Below are 23,387 nucleotides of genomic sequence, written 5' to 3'. Positions count from 1 at the left end.
TGGTCAAGCATTTTGAGAGAACTTTTAGGAGCCCCACTCCAAATGTGAGAACAGTATTCGATAGCTGGGCGGATTTATGATTTGTATAAGGTTAACAGCTGTTTTGAGGTGAAGTAACATCTTGAGCGAAAGAGAAAGCCTAGTTTTTTTGGAAGCTGAGGATGCAGTGGTTGTGATGTGTTTATGCCAGGAGAGGCCTGATATCATGGTAATTCCGAGAAGAGAAATTTCATCTTGTCTGGGAATTTGAGTGTTATCAAAAATAATAATGGGGGAAAATGGTTCTTTTTTATGGGAAATAAGACAGAACTGGGTTTTACTAGTGTTGAAGTTGACGAGGTTATCTGAGCCCCATCGGAGGATGTCTTGGAGGTCTGAATTAAGGGAAGTTGTTGTTGATGTTTTGTGGGTTGAAGTGAGTTGTGTAGGGTAAGGTTTATCAAATGAAAGGGAGGAGCGCAATGTACTGTCATCTGGAAAACTGTGTATTGGGTTGGAGGTCAACTGAAGTAGGTCATTGATGTACAGAAAGAAGAGGGTCGGTGAGAGAACTGAACCTTGTGGGACCCCAGCATTAGTTGGATAGTGGGAGGATAGGGAGCCATCTACCATTACACATGGTGTGGATCCAGACAGGAAGCTGACAATCCATCTGCAGAAGTCCTGAGACAATCCAAATGATGGAAGTTTGCTTAGTAAGCCTTTGTGCCAGATGCATCAAAGGCTTTAGAGATAGCAAGTGCAACTACTTGGGATTCGCCAAATTTTTCCATGGCATATGTCCAGAGATGGGTGATATATGAGAGCAAGTCACCTGTTGATTGGCATCGATGGAATCTGTACTGGTGGTCGCTTAATAGCTGGGTACCTTCAAGGAGTTGAAGAGTTGAGAATTGATGGTTTTCTCCATCATTTTAGATAGGATTGAGGTGAGTGAGATAGGGTGGTAGTTAGATGGTGGCGATTTGCCTCCCTTTTTGGGAATGGGTTGAATATAGGTCAATTTCCAGTCTTTGGGATATATATATATAGCAGTGGAGTAAGATAGTGTGTACAGATGGCATAGAATAGGAGTCGGTTCTGCTGCACAGACCTTCAGGACAACTGGAGGAATGCCATCAGGGCCAGGGGCTTTTTTTGTGTCTAATTTTGACAACAGGTTTATGATCTCTTTCTGGCTAAAGGATACAGGGGGCATTGTATGTTGGGCAGTTGGAATGACTGGGGGCATTTGACATTGTCAGTTATGAGTGCATTGCAGGCAAAGTGTGAAGCCAGGAGATTAGCTTTTTCTGTGGGTAATGTTGCAATTGAGCTATCTGGGTATGATAGGGGTGAGAGTAGTGTAGGGAAAAAGTTGTGACCAACTCATTTGGCAAGAGACTAAAAGGCATGGCTGCAGCTAGGACAGGCTGCAAGTTTCCTGCTTTTTGTCCGTTCAAATAAGTTCTGTTTTGGAATCATTGATAATTTTTTTGCATCTGTTTCGGGCTTCGGTATAGGCACTGAAGGAGGATGAAGTTTTTGATTTGAGCCAGTTGTGGTATGCCTGGTTTTTCATTAGTACAGCCCTGGCACATCTTTTGGAGAACCAGGGTTTGGATAGGGGATGGCAGTTCAGTGTAATGTGTGGAATGTATGTTATCATGCCAGTGAGGATTACTTTGGTGATGTGTGCAGTGCACATGTTTGGATTGGAAGACTGCAAACAATAGTCCAACCATGGGAATGAAGCACAGTAGTCTCGGAGGCTGTCCCATTTGGCACTGTTATAATGCCAGACTACTCTTGTGCAGGTATGACTGTGTAAGCGTTGTTGCATGGGGCAGGAGATGAGCACTAGGTTGTGGCAAATATTTCGGTGTCTCTGCCTGTAGAATCTGTACAACTGGAAGAGGAAAGCCAGTTGGTGTTATGGACATTAAAATCACCTAGGAGGATGATTTCACTATTAGGATAGTGGGACTGGAGGAAGTCAACTTTTGAGGAGAGGAAATTAAAGAGCTCGGAGTGGTAAGTGGTATTGGGAGAGCAATAGAGACAGCAGATGAATTTTACTGAGTGGAAGGGGGGGATATTTTTAGCCAAAGAAGGTCAAAGTTGGGCGATTCTAGGTTAGGTGCTCTCTGGCAGGGTATGTCAGAACAGATATATGTGCACACACCACCCTTGGGTCGAAAGGAGTTAAATAGTGAATAGTTTGAGATGGTTGAGATGGATGGTGCAGGGGAAGGCGAAATTTGAGTTTCTATTAAAAAGAGTAGGTGGGGTTTGGTTGACTGTAGATGATAGTGAATGCTATTAAGTTTGGAGTTGAGGCCACAGATGTTGGTGTAGTGGATATGCAAGGGTCTGTGGGGAATGGCAAAACTTGCCAAGATATTAATATCTTATAGTAACCACTAGAAGATATTGTAGTGGTTCCATGGTGTAATGGTTAGCACTCTGGACTTTGAATCCAGCGATCCGAGTTGAAGTCTCGGTGGAACCTTGTGATTCAATTTAGGCCTGTGTAGCTCAGTGAAAGTGGTGCCTGCATTCTTGGCGTTATGCCACCCGAAGATAGACCTATAGTAGTTCAAGTCTAGTTGCTGAATGAAGGAACTTTTTTTTTTGCCAGCCTGGTTGGCTGAGTGGTTAGCATATTTGCTCTCCAGCCAAAAGGCTGCAAGTTCGAATCCTGCCATAGGCATGTATGTTTGTGATTGTCTATGGAAATACTAGTGATGTTGGATGGTAGATGGAGTTGGTGTAGTTGCAGTTGGTGGATTGAGTGGTGGAGACAGAGAGAGATGTAGAGTAGGTGCCCTCCTTCGATGAGCCTGTGGACTCCTTGGAGATGTCACATAATAATAATATAAATATTATTTTGCAGTGGTTAGCGTATCCACTCTCCATCCAAAAGGCTGTGGGTTCGAATGCCGCTGTGGGCATGGATGTTTGTGATTGTCTGTGAAAATAATAGTGATGGTGGACAGTAGATGGCATTGGTGTAGATCAGTGGTTGCCAAAGGGGTCGATATCAACCCCCTGGGGTGGTTATGACATTGTTAGGGGTCGATTTGGGCTCAGGGTCGATTGGGGGTCGATAGAAAAATATAAGACATCATTGTATGTGCAATATTTAATTCGGTTAACTGGATTACCTCCATGACAAAAGACATGGAGGTAATGACAATGCAATTAAGAGTGAATCGTGGGATCAGTACCTCAATCTTACAGGTCCATGAATAGGACCTGTAAGATGGAGTAAGGTCATGAAAATAGTTACTGAGGCCAATCAAGTAGGCCAAAATGACGTATTTACCAATAAACGGATGTTGGTGGTTCCTGCCGGCCGGCACAGTGGGAGCAAAATTGCAACACATGCATGGTTCTTATTTACTGATACTTACAAGTATTCGATCCCAGTCTCATTTTTGCGCATCAATATACAAGTGAGCGTTCTAAAAGAATGTTCTAAAATTCATCAACATACATATTATAATTCAATCGTTATTCATTCATGAACTAAAAACTTCTCTATGTTGAAGAGTTGAGCAGTGCTGGTAGTAATACCAGTGATATTAATACCAGTAGTTTATTAATATCACTAGTAATACCAATGATATTACTAGTAATAGTAATATAATAATATATACTATATTATACATACAATAAACACTGTAACTATAAAATAAACAATCTAAAAACTCACATAAGCGTCTTTTTTTGCTTGTCCTATTATTATTACGTAATAGTAAAATATAGAGGGTCGATAAAAAAAGTCAAGAAACTCTTGAAGGGGACGACGGGCAAATAACTTTGGCGATGGTAAATGAATTAATTTGGACCAGTGGAAGTCAAACAGCGAGCCGAGTGAACACGATTATAAGCAAAGTGTAAAAACTCGATTGTAGGCTTAAATATTCCAAAGCACATTACATCAATTTTTTTACTTAGGTTAAGTCCCATATGAATATTGTAAAAAATAAAGTTTGTTTGTCTCGGTATAGTTTGTATTAGATGTTTTTGTACATAACTCTTTTGAAGCTAACTGTATATACTGCTTTAATAAGAATATGCTAGAGTGTTAAAAACAAAGGCAATGTTTTTGTCGCTGAAGCTGTACATGGCGGCATTAGAAAGATTGTTATTGAAACTTGTATGTATGAGAAAGGCTTGCAGGCTCTAAGTGTAAACATCTCCGAAGTCAGTCAGAAAGAGTTCAAACAACTTTCCGATGGCTGGCAACTTACAATCAAAAGAAAGCAGAGGAGAACAAAAGGTGTGCCGAACTTGAAACTTAAGATGAAAGACTCATACCGATTCTTTGAGGGTTGCCAAACTTCATGCAAGGTCTCAGAGGAGGTCTAATAAAAAGGGACTGAAGAAAGCAGAAGGGGTCCCGGTTCCAGAATTGCTGTCAGAGAGGAGGCCGCCCAGTCCAGAGTTCAGAGAGACTGCTCGGATCCACGTTGCTTGAGAGAGGAGTTTTCCGCTTCCAGAAAGGAGCTTCTCGGTTTGACACGTTGCTAAAGAGAGACTACTTCTAGGGCACAGACAAGGTTTCAAATTGCCGAAAGGAAGAGCTCCAATTGCTGGAGAAAAGTTTCCAGGCCAGGTTAATGTCAGACATTCACCTGTGTGTTGCATTTTCATTATTACAATTTGATGAATCAAACGACTTCAATGATATTGCTCAGTTAATGGTATTTATTTGCATGGTATTTCAAGATTATTCAAGTAAAGAACTTTGAAAATTATACCATTATTGAGAAGGACTAGGAGAGAAGACATTTTTTCGGCATTTCATGAATTTGTGAAACAACACAAACTTCCGCTTTTTAAATTTGTGTCTATTACTACTGATGGTGCTCCTGCAATGATAGGTAATAAATCAGGCTTCATTTCAATATGTAAAAACGATGACAAATATCCAGATTTTTTATACCACTGTATTATTCACCAACAAGTATTGTGTAGTAAAAGATTAAACACAAAAGATGGTTTGTATATTACATTTAGAATTGTAAATTAGGTTCCAGGAAAAGCCCTGCAATAGCAGTTATTTAAATTACAAGATGATGATGATGATGATAGGGAACTTCTGTTGTACAATAATGTTCGCTGGCTCAGCAGAAGTCAATTTTAAGAAAGATTTCTTGTATTAATTAACGATATAAAAATATTTCTTGATGAAAAAGGAGATATTTATCCTCAATTGAGTGATAAAAGATGGATGTTACACTTATCATTTTTAGTAGATTTCTGTATGAAATTAAGCAATTTAAATTTAGAGTTACAAGGTAGAGATAAAAATTTAATTGACGTGTTAAATTCAATAAAAACTTGCCAACAATACTTACTTTTATCAAAGAAAAATATAAATGACCGCGAATTTAGACATCTCCCATATTTATTAAAGTTTTTTGAACAAAATCAAGAAATGCTTTGCTATGATTTAGAAGAATTTATTTGTGAAATAGAATTATTTGAGGAAGAAATAAATTCAAGATTTAAAGATTTTAATAAAACTGAAATGATTGTATCTTTTATCAATAATCCATTTCAAGAAAACTTGAACATCACAGAAATTTCAAATAAAATTAGTGGGCTGTTTGACACAAACCAAGCTGAAGAAGAATTCAGAATAGTTTACATTTAAAATCAATAAACAATAAAGTCATTTGGAAGTATGCACATGAAAAATTCCCAGTATTAACTGATATTGCGCGAAAAATTCTGTCGTGTTTCAGATCGACATACTTGTCAGAATCCGCTTTTTCAAATATGACCGTCATAAAAAAAATCGATTTAGAAACCAAATTTAGCAAATGATCATTTGGATGATTGTCTGCGATTGGTCACTTCTTCATATCAATTTGACTATGAAAATATTGCGAGGTCCAAACAATGCCAAATTTCATATTAACTTTTTTTTTTTTTTTTTTAATCAACCAGCATTTCCTGTAACTTGAGAGTTTGTAATCAATCTGTTGTTTTTTCTAACTTTGGTTTTCCAAAATAGAGAAATATTTTATTCCAATATATATATATATATTGCAATAATTCACACTATCAACTATATTGGAATATAGTTGATAGTGTGGAAGGTGTGAGTGACTGTGGAAGTTTAGGAGATGGTTTTGTTTGGGAGAGTGAATTTAGATTAAGAGTGACTGACCTGCAGAGGGAGATAGATGAGTTGAAAGAGGAGGTGGAATGTCTTGTGAATGAGAGCAGAAGTATGAAAGATAAGATTAGGAGAATGGAAGAGATAAATGCAAGGAGAATCAGAGTAGGAGAGAGAGAGAGAATTTAGGGAGTATGAGTGAGAGGTATGGGGGTGCTAGAAGAGGAGAGAATGGAAACAGTAGAAGAGAGGGAATGAGAGAGAGGTATGGGAATGCTAGCAGACGAGAGGATGGAAACATAGGAGAGACGGTATGAGAGAGAGATATGGAAGTGCTAGAAGAGGAGAGAATGGAAACGGTAGGAGAGATGGAATGAGAGAGAGGTATGGGAATGCTAGAAGACGAGCAAATGGAAACAGTAGTAGGAGAGACAGAATGAGAGAGGGATATGGAAGTGCTAGAAGTGGAGAAAATGGAAACAGTAGGAGAGAGGGAATGAGAGAGATGTATGGGAGTGCTAGAAGAGGAGAGAATGGAAACAGTAGAAGAGAGAGGTATGGGAATGAAAGAAGAGGAGAGAATGGAAACAATAGGTGCGAGGGAATGGTAAAAGGTATAATGTATGGCGACTCAATGATCCGTGGTGTTCAAGATAGGATGCGTGAGGAGTGTTTGCCAGGAGGAACAATAGAAAGGGTGGCTATGGCAATTAAGAGAGGTGAAAGGGTGGATGAGATGATTGTGATGGTAGGAACGAATGACTTGAGTGGTAATGTAAGTCGGGCAGCGAGAGATATGAGATTTTTGCTTGAGACTGTACGGAAGAAGACAGAGAGAGGAAAAATAGTGTGCGTGTTGCCTAGGTATGATAATGATGAGCTGAGCAGAAGAGCGGTGATATTGAATGGCATAATAGCGAGAATGTGTGACAAGAGAGGACTGGTATATGTGGATGCCTGGAGTGTGTTTGAGGAAAGAGAGGAGTTGTATGCGAGAGACCGTTTACATTTGAATGAGGAAGGACGTAGGCATCTGGAGAGATTGCTGTTCTGAACGAGTCAGTGTGTCCCAGGGAGGATGATAGCAGGGGTGGCCTCTTGTGGGAATGGATACTTGGGAGAAGTGAGACAATGTCAGGTAACACTGAGCCCAGTGGAGTCCAGAAGAGATAATGCTGGGTATAGAAACAATGGCATTTATATGCTGTATACTAATGCCAGGAGTATCCGGAATAAGGGAGAGGAATTGGTGGCGCAGATAGCATCAGTCTGGCCAAAAATTATTGCGATCACTGAGACGTGGTTGACAGAAGGGGATATAACAACAGGAATAGAAGTCGCTGAGTATAGCATTTTTCGTCAGGATAGGAGGGGAAAGCGTGGTGGTGGGGTACTGCTTATGATAAGTGATGACCTACGTCCTCTAAGAGTGGAGAATTTGGAAGGAAGTGAGACAAATGATTTTGAGAGCGTATGGTGTGAGGTAGAGGTAGGCAAGACAGGATATTTAGTGGGGTGTTGCTACAGACCCAGGAGCACAGAGGATGGGGACCAGGAGATGTTTAGACAGCTAAGTTTGGCAAGTGCAAGAAGAATGATTGTTATGGGAGATTTTAACTTCAGTAGTATAAATTGGAGAGAGGAAGATGCATGTAGCAATAGGGGAATGGAATTTCTAGAATTCTTGAGGGACAAATGTCTTAGGCAACATGTAACAGAGGGAACAAGAGGTTCAAAAATTTTGGATTTGGTTATAGCATCAGAAGAGTTGATAATAACTGAGTTGACGTCTCTCCCACCAGTTGGAGAGAGTGACCATATGGTGTTGACTTGGAAAATGAATAGACATGCAGGAGTATCAAAGAGACGGGAACTTATGTGGAATTATAAGGCAGGTGATTATAATAGTCTTAGACATCAACTTCGGGAAGTTTCATGGAGGGAGGAATTGGAAGGCCGGGATATCACCAGTGCGTGGGAAATTGTGAAAGAATATTTGTTATCAGCAATGGTAAGTTGTATACCACGAGTGAAGAAGAGGACGCAATTTGGAGTAAAGTGAATGACAAATAATATTAAACAGGAATTGCATGCGAAAAAGAGGCTATGGAAGAGATATAAGGAGATAGGTGAAGAGATGCATGAGGAATATAAGACACAGGCCAGAAGAGTGACTAGTGTATTAAGGAAAGCAAAACTGGAATATGAGAGGAGATTGGCCCTAAGATCCAAAGAAAATCCTAGGGAATTTTTTTAGGTATGTGGCCAGTAGGAGGAGAAATGACTGTGGAAGAATGATATTGTGGGATAAAAATGGGAATAGAGTGACTGATGCAGAGGACATAGTGGAATTGTTCAATGAACACTTTATTGGAGTATTTCATCCTAGAGGAGTCAGTTTTAATGCTAGAGGGATAGGACTGGTACGAGGTCTGGAGGTACAGGAGGAGAGTGTGTTTCAGATACTGAGTACTCTCGATGTCAGTAAAGCTGTGGGACTGGATGGTATTTCGCCACGAGTTTTGAGAGAATGTGCTAGGGAATTGACAGTACCTTTAACGTGGCTTTTCAATGAAAGTCTGGCTTTGGCAAAGGTGCCCAGGGAATGGAAGGAAGGCAAGATAGTGCCATTGCATAAGGGTGGTAACAGACTGGAAGTGTCTAATTATAGGCCAGTCTGTGTATCATCAGTAGTTGTTAAGATCTTGGAGAAAGTAGTGAGGGACCGTGTACAGCATTGGGCAGATGAGGGTAATGTTATCTGTGAGAATCAACATGGATTTGTGAAAGGACGCTCTTGTTTTAGCAATATGCTAGCCTTTTATAATAAAGTTACAAGAACATTAGATGAGGGAAAGGCATATACTGCAATTTTCTTAGACTTGGCGAAGACATTTGACAGGGTGTCACATGATAAGCTGATATTTAAGTTGCAGCACATGGGTCTGCATGTCAGATTGGTCAACTGGATTCAGGATTGGCTGTCTGATAGGTATCAGAGAGTTGTGTATGGTGGAGCAGTTTCCAGGAGGCAGAGGGTTACAAGTGGGGTCCCACAGGGCTCAGTACTAGGACCTATATTGTTTAACCTTTATATCAATGACATAGCCAGTGGATTGCAGGGGGATATTCAGTTGTTTGCAGATGACGCGAAGCTGGGAAGGATTATTAGTAATAGTGCAGATGTGGTAGCCCTGCAAGAGGATTTAAATAAGCTAGATAGATGGGCAAATGAATGGGGATGTCAGTTTAATGCAGCAAAATGTAAGGTCTTGAGGTTTGGGAAACATCGATGGGATGCTGCATACTCTATGGGAGGAGTTATACTGGAGGAAGTAGGGGAAACAAGAGATCTGGGGTTGATGATTGATAGAAACCTGAAGTTTAGGGGACATATTGCAAAGGTGGTGAAGGTAACACAGAGGATTGCTGCTATTATGAGAAGGACACTGACCTGCAGAGATAAGCGGGTTATCATTCCATTGTATAAGTCTCTGATCAGACCACACTTGGACTATTGTTCTCAGATTTGGTCCCCAGGATTTGAAGAGGATAAATTAACTGTGGAAAGGATACAAAGACGGATGACAAAGATGGTTTCAGGACTGTACAAGGATAGTTATGAGGATCGGCTGAGAGAATGTGGACTGCAGAGTTTGGTGGATAGAAGGAGGAGAGGTGATATGATTGAGACTTTTAAACTGTTGAGAGGTGGTTACAGGGTTGACACTGGGGAGTTCTTTCGCTTGGTTGATCAGCGGGAAGGAGTGATGACAAGAGGCCATCCCTGGAAGTTACGAAAGGAAACTGTGAGCAAGAGGGTAAGGAGTGGTTTCTTTGTGTGGAGGGTGGTTGAGCCGTGGAATGCATTGCCTGATGGAGTGGTGGGAGCGAGAACAGTCAGTGAGTTTAAAGAGTGGTATGATAGACTTTGTGTTTCTCAGGGGGGGGACCTCCCCTCAGTGAGTCTTGACAGACTTTATGTCTTAGGAAGGACCTCCCTCGAGAGTCTTTTGACTCCTTGGAGGCCTGAATAATAATAATAATAATAATAATATATATATACAGGGTGTTCGGGATAAATTTGACAGTTTCGTAAGGAAAAAGAAAATCTTCTTTGTATCTATTAAATTTAATGAATTGACAAAAAAACATTACAGGCAGAGTTAATTACAATACTATCAACAAGATTTACTCAAAATAACCACCATTAGCATCGATCACAGCTTCAATTCTGCTTCGGAACCTCGAACAAGCTGATGCTACAGTCTCCCTGGGAAGGGCCGCAAAAACTGTTTTAATTTTATCCATTAACTGGGCTTTTGTATTACTGGAAGTGCGATGGTGTCTTTTTCAACTGCGCCCCATACAAAATAATCCATGGGGTTAAGGTCTGGGGAGTTTGGAGGCCAAACATTTGGACTGGTGAAGTCGTAGAAATTTTCAGACAACCATTTTTGACTTTTCCCAGAGGTGTGGCAAGGGGCCGAATCCTGCTGCCATACATACGGCCTACCATTGGCTACCCTTGTTATCCAGGGCTTGACTACAGTTAGCAACTCCACGAACAAAGCCCGAATTCCAATGCCAGGGTTCTTCAACACCTGTTCCTGCAGATTTGCGAGGAATTCTGCTGTACGAACGCAATCAGATCGTCTGCTAGGGATCTTTCTTCTTGCTACATCCTCGTAGTCACCATTGCAAGTCTCTAGTTCATGCCTGATTGTTTTTACTGTATTCAGGGAGCATTGGGCAGCAGTCGTAATATCCTTATTTTGATGGCGGGCACGAATCATCATGATACAAGTTATTCTCTTCCATGATTCAGGTGGGTTCCAGCTATCCATCCTTTCTGACATCTTGTATATGAATGAAGAAGGGTCCAAACTTTTAAATGAAGAGAAGTGTGTGTTAATACATGTAACTTACGGAAAAATATAATTATAAATATGTCAAATTTATCCCGAACACCCTGTATATATATATATATTTTTTTTTTTTTTTTTGTATTAAAATATTTGTTGTATTAAAATAATTAAAAGTGATAAATAAATTTTTAAATACACAAATAAAGTTTTTAGTTGTGTATTTTTTTTAGTTTCTTATTTTTAGTTGTTTATTTTTGCGTAATCAGGTTGGGGGAATGTGATCTATATAAGAGAGTAGATCACCGAATAACTTTTTATAGAAAAGTAGCTCGCGTTGTAAAAAGGATTGAACACCACTGGCGTAGATGATGGGTGGATGACGTTAAGTGGTGGAGATGGAGAGTTGTAGAGTAGGTGTCCTCCCTCAATGAGTCTTGGATTGCCTGGAGGTGTCAAATAATAATAACAATTATATTCATGTTTAATACTTTATCCAAATTTATACTTTGTAAGTATAAAATGTCTTCACATGAAGTATCTTCATAAATATGCTACTTGTATATACACTGCTCAAATCAATTAGGGGATATTTTGGTTTTATTGTAAATTATAAAGTTATAAAAATAATTTACAAATGTAACACATTTATTTTAAAATATTCTTAATATACAACAGTGTAGAACATGCGACTGCATACAAAATCATGTTAAGACTTGTCGAAATGATCGCTTCAAGATCTCAAAATTGCTCTCACAGAAGAGTGGGGAAATATCACGCAAGAACTGTTCGATCATCTTATCTAGTCCATGCAATCAAGATGTACTGCTGTTTTGGTTGTTAATGGAGACCATACGCCTTATTAAAAATTAACAAAAGCGTTTTTGGCTATTCTTAATAGCCAAAACAGTGGTACATCTTGATTGCATGGGCCAGGTGAGATGTTTCTTCTTGTTTAAATTATTTCACCATAAAATGTATAATTTGTTAAAATTGTTTAAATAATCGATATTTATTACAAAATCTCATCAATTGCACCCTATCCATAAGTAAGAACTCTTTAATAGTTCCTGCCTTTTGACTGGGATGATGATGAGATTCAGCATGGATATAATGGCCAGTATGAGTCTTCCTAAAACACTTGTTCATCGGGCCGCCAACTCCTTTTGTTCTTCAGACGATCTCTTACAGAAAGAACTGCAATATATTACTTCTTCCTTTCTATCTAATGGATACAAGAATTCCTTCATCAAAAGAGCTTTGAGTAGTTTTAATGTCTTCTTCTTCTTCTTCAAATACAGAAGAAATAACGCACACTCCTATCCCTTACGTACAGCAAAAGTTTTAAAACCACTGAATATTTTTGTTGCCTTTCGACTGGTCAGAAAAATCTCTACCTTTCTCACTTCCCCTAAGGACAAGCTTCCACATCTTAATTATCCAGGTGTCTACCAGATTCCTTGCTCTTGTGGATTATCTTATTTCGGACATACAGGAAGATCTGCCTCTATTCGACTAGAAGAACACCAGTCTTATATTCAGTACCTAAAACCTGAACAGTCTGGACTTGCAGAACATGCCATCTTAACCAGACATAGAGTTCATTGGAAAAGGACAAGAGTCTTTCACGAAAGTCGGTTCCTCATAGAACAGCTTTATAAAGAAACATGTGAAACTTTACTCCACTCTCCTAACTTAAACACATCTGATGGTGTACGTCTATCCCCTTTATGGGAGATAGTACTTTACAAATCAGCTAATTGTTCCTAACTTTTTATTGTATATATAGTTTTTTTTTTTTGTTAGGAAATTTCATTGACCTTTTTAGTTATCTTACACTAGCTACTTAGGTGGCGCTTTTTGGAATTGTCAGTTATTTTTAATTTGAGCTGAACATGTACTGAAGATGCCTGTGACACACAGGCGAAAATTATACTATTAAAAAAATCTTTTTACGTGAGATTTTCTGTCATTAATTTTGTATTTATAAGTAAGAAATATTTATTCCTGTATAAAGTACCCAATAGTTATCATTATTTGCAGAAATTTATAATTATCCGACAGAAACCAAAATATCCTTTAATTGTTTTGAGCGGTGTAGAAGCTGATGACTTCACAACAATTGTCTTTAGTATCACTCCATATACAAGTAGCCTAGTTATGAAGATACTTCATGTGCATACTTTGTTTACTTAAGCTTGGATAACAGATTAAACAAGAATATAATTTCTTTGTAAGTGTAATTTAATTTCTAACCAAGTGGAAAAAATTTCTGCAACTATGTCTGGATCCATTACTGGAATTAATAAAAAATGTTTATTAACTTTTTTTAAGATTTATAATAGTAAATATCAAAATAAGTTAACATTACCCTTTCACAAATTATAAACTGCCCACTCTCAAATATTACATAAGCTAACACCATGAACCACAAATTTTTCACAAAAAAGTGATGTTATTTTAATATCTTCGCTTTAATACTTTCAATTTAAGGGAATAATAAGAGTACAGCCTTCATCCACGTGGTTAGCCTAGTGGCTATGCGCTTCCCAACCACATGCCTTGGGAAGAAGTGTTCTAGGTTCGATTCCCGTCTACAACGTGAGGAGCTTAAAGATCTTTCTCAGCCATAGCCAAGTTAGCCGGTCTTGGGTATAGACAGCAGGGTTTTCCCCCAGTTTATTTGGGGTTTTTCATCACGCAAGCAGGCAAACCGGCCCCATGAACACACGCTGCTACAGTCAAAAAATACATTCCCCCCCCCCCAGCGGCAGGCTGGTTGGGGGTTGTACTAACAAAAAGTCACATCAAAATGTAACATGCGGACCCTGCATTGGAAGCGGGATAAACGCATAGAAGAAAATAAGAGTACAGCCTCTGTAGCTCAGTGGGCTTTGACCATTCCCTTTGACTGGAAAGACTCTGCTTTGAATCCCATCTAGGACATGAAGAATCTTTATTGGTACTTTTCATCTGAAGGTGAATTAGCAAGTCTCACGTGATGGTGGAAGAGTTTTTTCTTCTTCTTCTCCCACATAGGAGACTATAAGAATAAGGATTGGAAAGCCTATTCTGTGGGATCTGACTACATAAGCCTGAATGATAGTGGGTCTATGCATAAGCGTAAAACAGGCAAAGATGAATAAGTTATAGCCCAAAATTCACGCAACAAGTAATTTTGATAGAAAACAGGTTTTTAATTAAAAATTGTAATTTCTTATTGATTCATAAAGTATACAGTATAGGGTTATGCATGGAATAGCATATCGGGTAAATGGCCTCCACGGCTTTGCTGGCACATACGCACTCTTTTGTCGAATTTTCCATGACCGTTTTGCATAAATGTGGCTGAATTTCGTTGATACAGCGCTCAATTTCCTCCTTCAAGGCGTGGGTGGTCGTGGGCTTGTTGGCATAAACCTTAGACTTCAAAAAACCCCAAAGTAAAAAATCCAACGGCATTAAGTCACATGTTCTGGGCGGCCAATTCTGGTCACCAAAACGGGAAATTACACGACCAGGAAATGACTCATGCAGTAATTGAATTGTTTCTCGGGCTATATGGCATGTGGCACCGTCTTGTTGAAACCACATGTCGTCCACATCCATATCTTGCAATTAAGGTACAAAAAACTGGATTGGATTATCATGTCTCGATAGCGAGCACCATTAACTTTTATTGCCTTACCAGCCGCATTTTCGAAGAATGGACCGATGATGCCTCCAGCCCAAAATCCGCACCAAACAGTGACACGTTGTGGATGCATCTGTTTCTCAATAATCACTCGTGGATTTTCTGAACCCCAAATGCGACAATTTTGTCGATTAACGAAGCCATCAAGATGAAAATGAACCTCATCGAAATTTGCGAACTGTAGCTGCCAAACCTTCATTATTTTTAAAATATTGCTCAACAATGAAAATACGTTGTTCTTTCGTGTAGCGCTCCATTTTTAATAACCCTGAACTGTCAGCTGTCACGCTCTTTTTTTTCTCGTTGGCAACACTTTACCGCACAAATGGCGCTAAATTTAAATCTTGCGTGAATTTTGGGACACCCTATATTTATGGGATTCCCACTAGTGAAGGATAATTTCATGACATTAGTAACGTGAATGATATAAGGGAATTTATTTCATTTTTTTTCCTTTCAAGTTTTATTTTTAAGCTACTTCAGGTCTTTAATAAAAGGAGGGAAGTGACTTTGCTCTGAGCTATGAAAACTTATGAGTTATTAAAAAATAAAAAAATCACAAAAGCTGACCTCAACATTCTGCTAACTTTTAAATTTAAAATTTTAAATTTAATGTTTATATTCATCTTGCGGCTAAGCTGATGATCAGCAATTGCAAAAAATACATTTTTGTGCTTGGTTAGTGCTACAACTTTGCATTTATGTTTCCCGCTCATCGTTTACTCGTCCTATGAAGCGGTGCCTGCTAGCTACATCTTCTTATTGTTGATATAACTTTTAAGCACCACGCAGATGCAAAACCACTACATGCTGCGAGTTCGAATGCTCCCACTGGGTCATGAATATGCGTAAAGGCGTTTAGGTGGTAGAAGATTTACGTTGCCGAGTAAGGGGCCATGCTTACTAGAGATTTGTAAAATTACTATATGGTCTCCAGAGTAGAGTTTAACGATTATCTTGTCTTCTTAGCGTAGCGTAGCTAACGTCTTAATTTTACACTTATTCGATTACTGTTTGACACATTAGGCTGTAACTGCAGGCTATCAACTCGCACATAGCGGGTTATTGGTTTATGATGCAATGATGATATTATGTAACGATAATCTTCGTTACTGTTCGTATGAAGTTTATGATAATATATAAAAATTATGACGTTTCATAATTTTTTTTTTTTTTTGAGCAAACAGTTTTGGTGTTAATGTAGTATAATCCATTAAACCGAATTGTTCGATCAAATTTTAGTAAACATCCAAATATAGTTATAATTTTATGAAAAGAGGCCTAACTCGTAAAAACTATCAGATTTTACAAATAATAAAAAACGCATTTTCAAAATGAATAACAAGTAAAATGGCTTGTGCCAAAACTAATATAATTATGTTACATCGAATTAAATACATCGAAAAATCTCCACAAAAAAAGAATTCACACCGAGAGAACGTCCAGTAGCGGATTCAAGGGAATCTGAATTTACCATCCCCCCCCCCACACACACACATCATTAAAAGATGCATATCCCTCTGCTGAAACAAGTATTTCCATCACTTGTTCAATCCACTATTAAGCACACGAAGTGGCTTCAAAAACTAAGTCTGATGTCTAGATTAAGCATTCCCCAGATTATCTAAGCCTCAGCTCATTCACAGTATTTTGTAATGTAGATGCGCAAACCTTTTGTGGGCGCGAACCTCATGGAAAGTAAAATGCCAAATATGATCATTATTGAATTATTATTATTAGATGATATCATACTGGTAGATAAAACAAGAAATGTTAAATTTAGATAAAACGCGGAAGTATTTTCTATATTTCATTTCAGAAAATGAGAAGTAATTATAATTTTTTAAAAGGTTTTTTTTTTCTTTAGAAACTTTTAATTCCCTAATAGAAATTCATCGTGATATTAGGCTGACATGATGCGTACTGCTTTGTTATTTTACCTGCTAGTTTTCATGAAATTGATTTTATTGCCATCTTACTTAGGAATGATTGTAAATCTTGTATTCAAAATTTCGTCGCTCCTTTCGACGAAATTTTGAATTTCAGTAATAAACAGCGATGGTGTCGTATGAATTCAATGTAAATTTAATATTTATTAAATCTTGTAGATGAATGGAATACAAATATACATACATATATATATATACATATATATATATATACATATATATATATATATATATATATATATATATATATATATATATATATATCCATGGAATACATCCATCTACAAAAATATTCATTTGTAGATGGATGAAATAAGTTGCGTAAGGTGATATTTTCCCCTTTGACATAGAATATTGATTGAAGGACTGTGTCCATCGCTAATATATACCCAAGAGTTCATTTTGATGGCTGGCCGGTCGAGTGGATAGCCAACAAACACTCTTCGAATGTAATCATGGATATCTGCAAATGTTTTTAGATGAGGAATTTCATTACCCGATTGTGACCAACTGCACTGCTTGCCAGAAGCTGGAAAAGTTTCATTCTTTGTTTACAGACTAAAGGCTTCCGGATTATCTAACTCTTAATCCTCCCACAGTATTAATATATGTTTACAATGTTTCGTGAGTGATATTCATAGAAATAAGTCTACACAGAGGATATTGGTCTGTTAAAAATACAGGGCGATTCATATAGAATTGAACCCAAATGAACGAATGAAAACTGACCAAGTTCCAGGAGACTTACCTCAAAAAAAATTTTAATGGTTGGCAATTCACAAGTGCTTCAAGATGAATCCGTGACGCTATTTCTGGTATATAACAGTTTTTTTTTTTTTTTAGTTCTGTTCTATATTAATCATCGTATACATGTAGCCTAAATACACCAGGTCGCACTTATGAACTGTATATATTGAATTAAATATTTCAAGAAAGATCATTCCGATCCTAATTTACTAGCAAATGACCAGTTATACACAGTTGTCAAAACCTACTCGCATACTTTCCACAATCTGGACCTTTTCTTATCCATACACACTGTGAGTGTCTACTCTCCTATCGGCAACTATGACAATATTCTTATCCAAGTTTTTTTTTCTACAGATCGCTGTAATCTAAGCTATGGTACTACAATGTGCTAACTGGAATGACCTCCGGGATATTTTTACCTCTTTTCCGTGATTAGATTACTGTTTTCGCTCTCCTGATCCAAATGTGTGCTGTGAACTAATAATCGAAATAATTTTCATTGGAATGAGTTTATGAGCAGCTCGAGTGCAAATGCCTGACTCTTATCCAAATCCTAGTTCTCTAAAAAAATGTGCCGCTGCAGTTCATAATTAAAATGTAGCATATGAATGTTCGGTGGCTTAAATCAAAAACTCCAGCTTCTCATTCAGTTTACAATACAGTCCAAACCAGATTTTTAAAAAAGCTAAACAATCCTAAAGCAGACTTCATAAGAATGAAATGCATTAAGCTTTTCCCCTCCTTAACAGGCAGTAAGGCCTTCTGGCCCCTCGCTAAGGCTGTTAGGAGAAACCTTTGCTCTTCCTTGTTTCACTTCTCGCACATACCGATGCCAAGAAGTCTACTTTATTGTTGAGTGAGGTTGCCATGGTACCATCAAGATGAGAGGGATGCACATGAGACTAACAAGGTGAATCACCTCCTACATTACCACAAACTTCCCACAACATGCTTCCTCCTTCATCGGAAAAATTCCGATTAATCCTGTTACTAATAAGTCTCCCGATCCCGAGGTGTTCCTCCAGTTGTTCACAAAGCATTTGAACCCATCCTGTATCGCTCATACAAGCTGTCGTATCCATCTGGCAACATGGAAGTAAACCTTTTTCCAGTAAGCCATCAAACTATCGCCCCATTCTTTTCACCTTGGCTCTCTCGACGGTGATGGAGGTCATCAACAACTAGGTTCTTCACCATCTGGAGACACATCACTTAATTACCGATCACCAATATGGATTCCGACATTCTCGTTCTAAAGCAGATCTCCTCACTAACCTTACCCGCCTTTGGGTACAGGCAAAAAAGGATACAGGCTCTTTCTCCTGCATTGTCCTGGTCTAGGGTCTTGTGACACCTTCCGTATGTGGGGCATTATAAAAATAAATAAATAAAAATATGAACGCACGGGAACTTTATATAGTTTTTCATTTCCCATCCTAATAAGTTTTTAAGTTCAACTTTTCAGATGTAAATTACAACCCCCGCCCCCTTCCCACAGATGCACAATGTTTTCCATTGTGCGATATTGGTCACGAAAGACTTATTTCGTATAAATATTTCATATTCACACTTTTGGGTGAACAAGTGATTGTTTCATCGCTTTTCTGAGAAGCTGACTGCATTTTAGGAGGATAACGCCCCTCAAAACAGTCAAACTTTTATATGAATGCAATCCCTCACTCAAAGAGGGATAGCTAAATTGCGTGCAATAAGTTAGGAAACTGTGAATAAAATTATAAATTTGAAAAATTATGTATTCAGTTTCTTCTCCCAGAGGAAGATGGAAGAGAATAAACTGCAAAGGGAGGATACGTTTTTGAGAAGAGACAAACGTCATTTGAAAAGTTTAGTATTTGTTTAAAGCTGAAATAAAAGTTGCATATTAAACAATTGAAGAGCTTTGTGAACAAGAAACACCAAATAACCGATCGGATTTATAGCACTTGGTTCCATGCCATTCTTCAAAAAAGTCAAAATTATAAAGAAAATTGTTCAGAAAGATCCAGGAGCTTCCCAGAACTGTTGACAAATGTTTCACAGAAGAACGAACGGATTGAACAAAATTAATTTTTAACATGCAATTAATTTGAACGTATTGTTCCACAATGAAAGATTCCGTATGTAGATGTGTGTGTGTGTGTAAGGGGCCGAAGTGTGTCATAAACATCATTAAGGCGAATTTGTGGGAAATAAATAATACACAAATCACACACACACACACACACACACACACACAGAAATATATAAATATAAGCAGCGGACAAGATTTTTCAAGAGAACGGAGAATCAGAAATATATGGAAAAAGCAAGTCATATTGGACACAAAATTTCGTTAAAAGCAATGACTTTTTGTCCCTACAAGGGAAAAAAATAAAATAAAATAAAAGCTAATAAGCATTTGATGAAATATGAGGATGCCTTAAATAAAAGAATTAAAAAAAAAAAAAAATACGGGATTCAAGATATTTCCCAGCCCTATTCCCAGCCTTAAAAAAACATTGTACGACCAAATAGCAAAACAGTTCAATTAGAAATAAGACCACATAAAAATATCTGTACATTTCTTTTTCATAGTAAAGCGACCAATAGGAATTAATGAATACAATCAGATTTAAGACTGGCACTTACTAATTTATTTAGAAATTTCTACACCCTAGAAATTCCACCGTCTTCCACATAAAAACTAAGTTTTTTTTTTTTTTGAAAGTTTTATTATATATATATTCTTCACTTTCCTTATAAAAATTGTAGTCCCCCTTGCCTAGTGTTAGTACGAGTAATTTTTACGGAAAAATAAATTAAAAAACTATATCTCTTTATAGCTAACCACTCATGATATAACATTAAATATTATTAAACTATTTAAACAGCACTACGATGTTCCGTTTCTTTATGTAAACACATTTGAAGCATAACGTTTGAAATAATAAACAAGACACGTTTAGTTTCTTGTTTATTATTCCAAATTTTATTATTTCTTGTTTATTATTTAGCGTGTATACAGACAAACTGCCAGCTGGTCAACAAAATTAACGCTTTCATTTCTCATCATTCTCCTGACACGTACCACAATACATGTATCGTGAGGGCAGTTCCGGAGTCTAAAGCTAATTTACCATATCTGATGGAAGAATGTTTTAAATAGGCTTAACATTCACTCGGCTTTGCAATGTCGAAACAGAGAACTAAATTCAATACGTACCCCTGTTTATTATTCGACTTTTATAAAGAGAGCAAATGTTATTGACACATCTGTTTTAATGCAGTTTCTTTAACTTCACGACGATATATTTGTTATCCAGCATGTCTGAGAATCCTTCTATGGTATCCAAATCAGTCAGCCAAGGCCAAGCACTACACTAGGAATGGGAACGTGGGCAAGTGACTGAGGAAACTTACCTAACCCCTCTGCCCATGTACAACCTGTAGCTTACCTCCCTGAGGGCAAAGCGGAAAAGAATTCGTTGACACTGTTGACGTGGCTACGGTGTTTTGGGAACCGGTTTGCTAGAACGTTTCTCAAGACGCTCCCCCCTTTACTACAGGGAAACGTGATGTCATGAGGAATGCAGATAGAAGGAAATGGCAATGGAAATACTAGGGTAAGAACGTGTTACAATAAAGAACAGATTTTTAAAAAAAAATGCCTTAAACGGAATAACGAAAAAAAAAATTGATTTCGTTACTGTTTTCAATCTCTTTCACACCTACAGATGGCAGTGCGACTTCGTTTTTACTTGAATTAGGCGCAATTTCATCTTTCTTCATAATATCGCTAAGAACAGAAAAATTTATAGAAAAGTGCGATTTCTATAAATAGCGAGTGATATTTCAAAATGATGTAACACTTTGTATGCTCGCTGTGCGTCTAGATGTTCCTCATTACGCTCGTGTAATGCGTGAACGCAAAATAGCATCGAGACGGGATAAAGAGGAAGTTTGAATAGCACGATAACACGGTTTCATCGGAGACACGCCGCTTCCAGCTGCTTTTCTTCTTCACTGTGCAAATACTGCGCATCGCGAATACGTTCCTTTATCGAAGCGGGATTTTTTGAGACTTGGACGAGTAGCAATTCGAGGAAATTCCCAAGGAGATGAACGAGTGCTGCAACAAGTGTCACGCGTGAACGGTCTGAATTAATTCAACCAGGATTGGAGAACACTATTATGCATTGCTTGTCTTCCTTTTGTAGTCTGCTTTTAAAATCGGATTAAATATGAACATTATATATTACCAAAGCATTCTATGCTTAGCATCAATGACACAATAAAAGCTCTAGACGGTCCGATCAAGGCATTTCGTTGCACACAATAAAATGTACGCATTATAAAAGATAACAACAGCTGCAACTACGCTCGACCGGAACAGAAGGGAAGCGAGCTAATTGGCTGCGCTGGTGATCATAAGCAAGCGTTGATAACCTCTTGTAATCGTAAACAATAAAGCCAATTCGTTAAAAACTTCGAAGTCTAAAATGAAGAAAATCCTACAAGTGTGGGATTTTCTTCATTTAAAATTTTACACCTGAAAAACAATATAATGATGACGATGAATTTGATATGGAGAAGGTTTTCAATATTACTAATACTACTACTAATAATAAATATTATTATTATCTGCGTGTTTTCCATGGTAATGCAGTAGTGGTGTGTGTGTGTGTGTGTGTGTGTGTGTGTGTGTGTGTGTGATCTGTTGTCAACGCAGCAATAAAATCACCAAACAATAATTACGCGATGTCTTCCTGATATATATATATATATATATATATATATATATAATAAGCCGAGGAGCGATACCCCAAGGGGACTAAGGCTGTATAACACCAGGCGATAACTCGTAGCAAAGGTGGAACAAGCACCATGCACTTTCTTCAGTCCACCCCCTCCGCCATCCCCTAGCTAAGCCTCTGCTTGTGTCCCAGTATCATATACTAAGCTCATTAGAACAGATGCTACACTCTTAGCTTAGTCAAACGGCCATAAAGCGATATGAAGTAAAACGAGAAGTACCATTTTTCATCCGTTTAATCCTGGGAGGTCGCGGTCGAAAAATTTGCAGCGAAGGTCGCGTGTACCTCAGAGATACATTCATTACTAGGATGTGCTTAAATGCGATAAAAACTTAAAAAAAAAAAAAACTGCAAATATAATACACGATGGTTTATTTATTTTCTGTTACAGTCTAGAAATCATTGAACAAAGAAGAAAACAACTAAACCAATACTATACTGACACCGGAGTTCGCGGTGTCTCTTGGATACAATTTATATCACCACATAACACGTGTTAAACCAAAACTGACGTATAAACAGTGTGGAATATCACTCGTAATATATGCATGCGCAGCTACTCATGACCTCAAGCTATACACTGGATATGTGTAAGAATATTTATAGTAAACAATTCGTTTGTCTGTCAGATCAGCCGCGACCTCCTCAGGGGTAATATCTGATACCGGCCGGCCTGGCCTCAAAGCGACGAGCTTATTCCGTCTTTTCCACGATTTGCCCTGGTGTTGCACTACCTCCGGGGTCACCTCTCTCCATCGGGAAGAATAAGAAAAACGTATATAAACTGAAAAGTTTCACCAAACAATACGTCCTTACTATTTGTAATAAAACGGAAACGTAACAAGACTAACACCAAACATGAATTTTACGGACATTTAAATATAACCTACGTAGCTTAAAAAAATAATAAAATAAACCAATTTCCTATTTTCCGTTTTTGTTGTTTATTTAATGTCACGGGTGTGCTTTCAGTGAAACAGACTTTTTTCTTCCCTTGCCCACTTCGCCTATTCTTTCGGAGACGATTGAAGACGTCCTTTTATAGCGAGAAATATTTGCTCCACGCCGTACCGCAGTTGCGAGAAAAACAAGTGGCTTTAAGGGTGTCACTTAACACCGTACGGACAATTACAGTGCAGCGACGGTCATTGGAAATTTGAGACATGCGGAATGGAAACAAGCAGACTGCGTATAATAATACCCCCCCCTCTTCATTATCAC

General features: G+C 38.0%; 1 protein-coding gene and 1 non-coding gene across 2 annotated transcripts in view; one reads left to right on the top strand and one right to left on the bottom strand.

The window, feature by feature from the left end:
* The window catches only part of Cad87A (cadherin 87A), a 1,045,423-nt gene that overhangs the window by 834,424 nt on the left and 187,612 nt on the right, over positions 1-23,387 (bottom strand). The gene's annotated exons all lie outside the window — the stretch shown is intronic.
* Positions 2,420-2,491, top strand: TRNAQ-UUG (transfer RNA glutamine (anticodon UUG)). Its single transcript has one exon. It is a non-coding gene; the product is annotated as a tRNA-Gln (tRNA).

The sequence above is a fragment of the Typopeltis vanoorti genome, chromosome 7, assembly GCF_054136105.1.
Source record: "Typopeltis vanoorti isolate ZY-2024b chromosome 7, IOZ_Tvanoo_1.0, whole genome shotgun sequence".
Lineage (NCBI taxonomy): Eukaryota > Metazoa > Arthropoda > Arachnida > Uropygi > Thelyphonidae > Typopeltis > Typopeltis vanoorti.
Note: the sequence above shows the minus strand (reverse complement) of the source record. Positions and strands in the feature narration are given on the sequence as shown.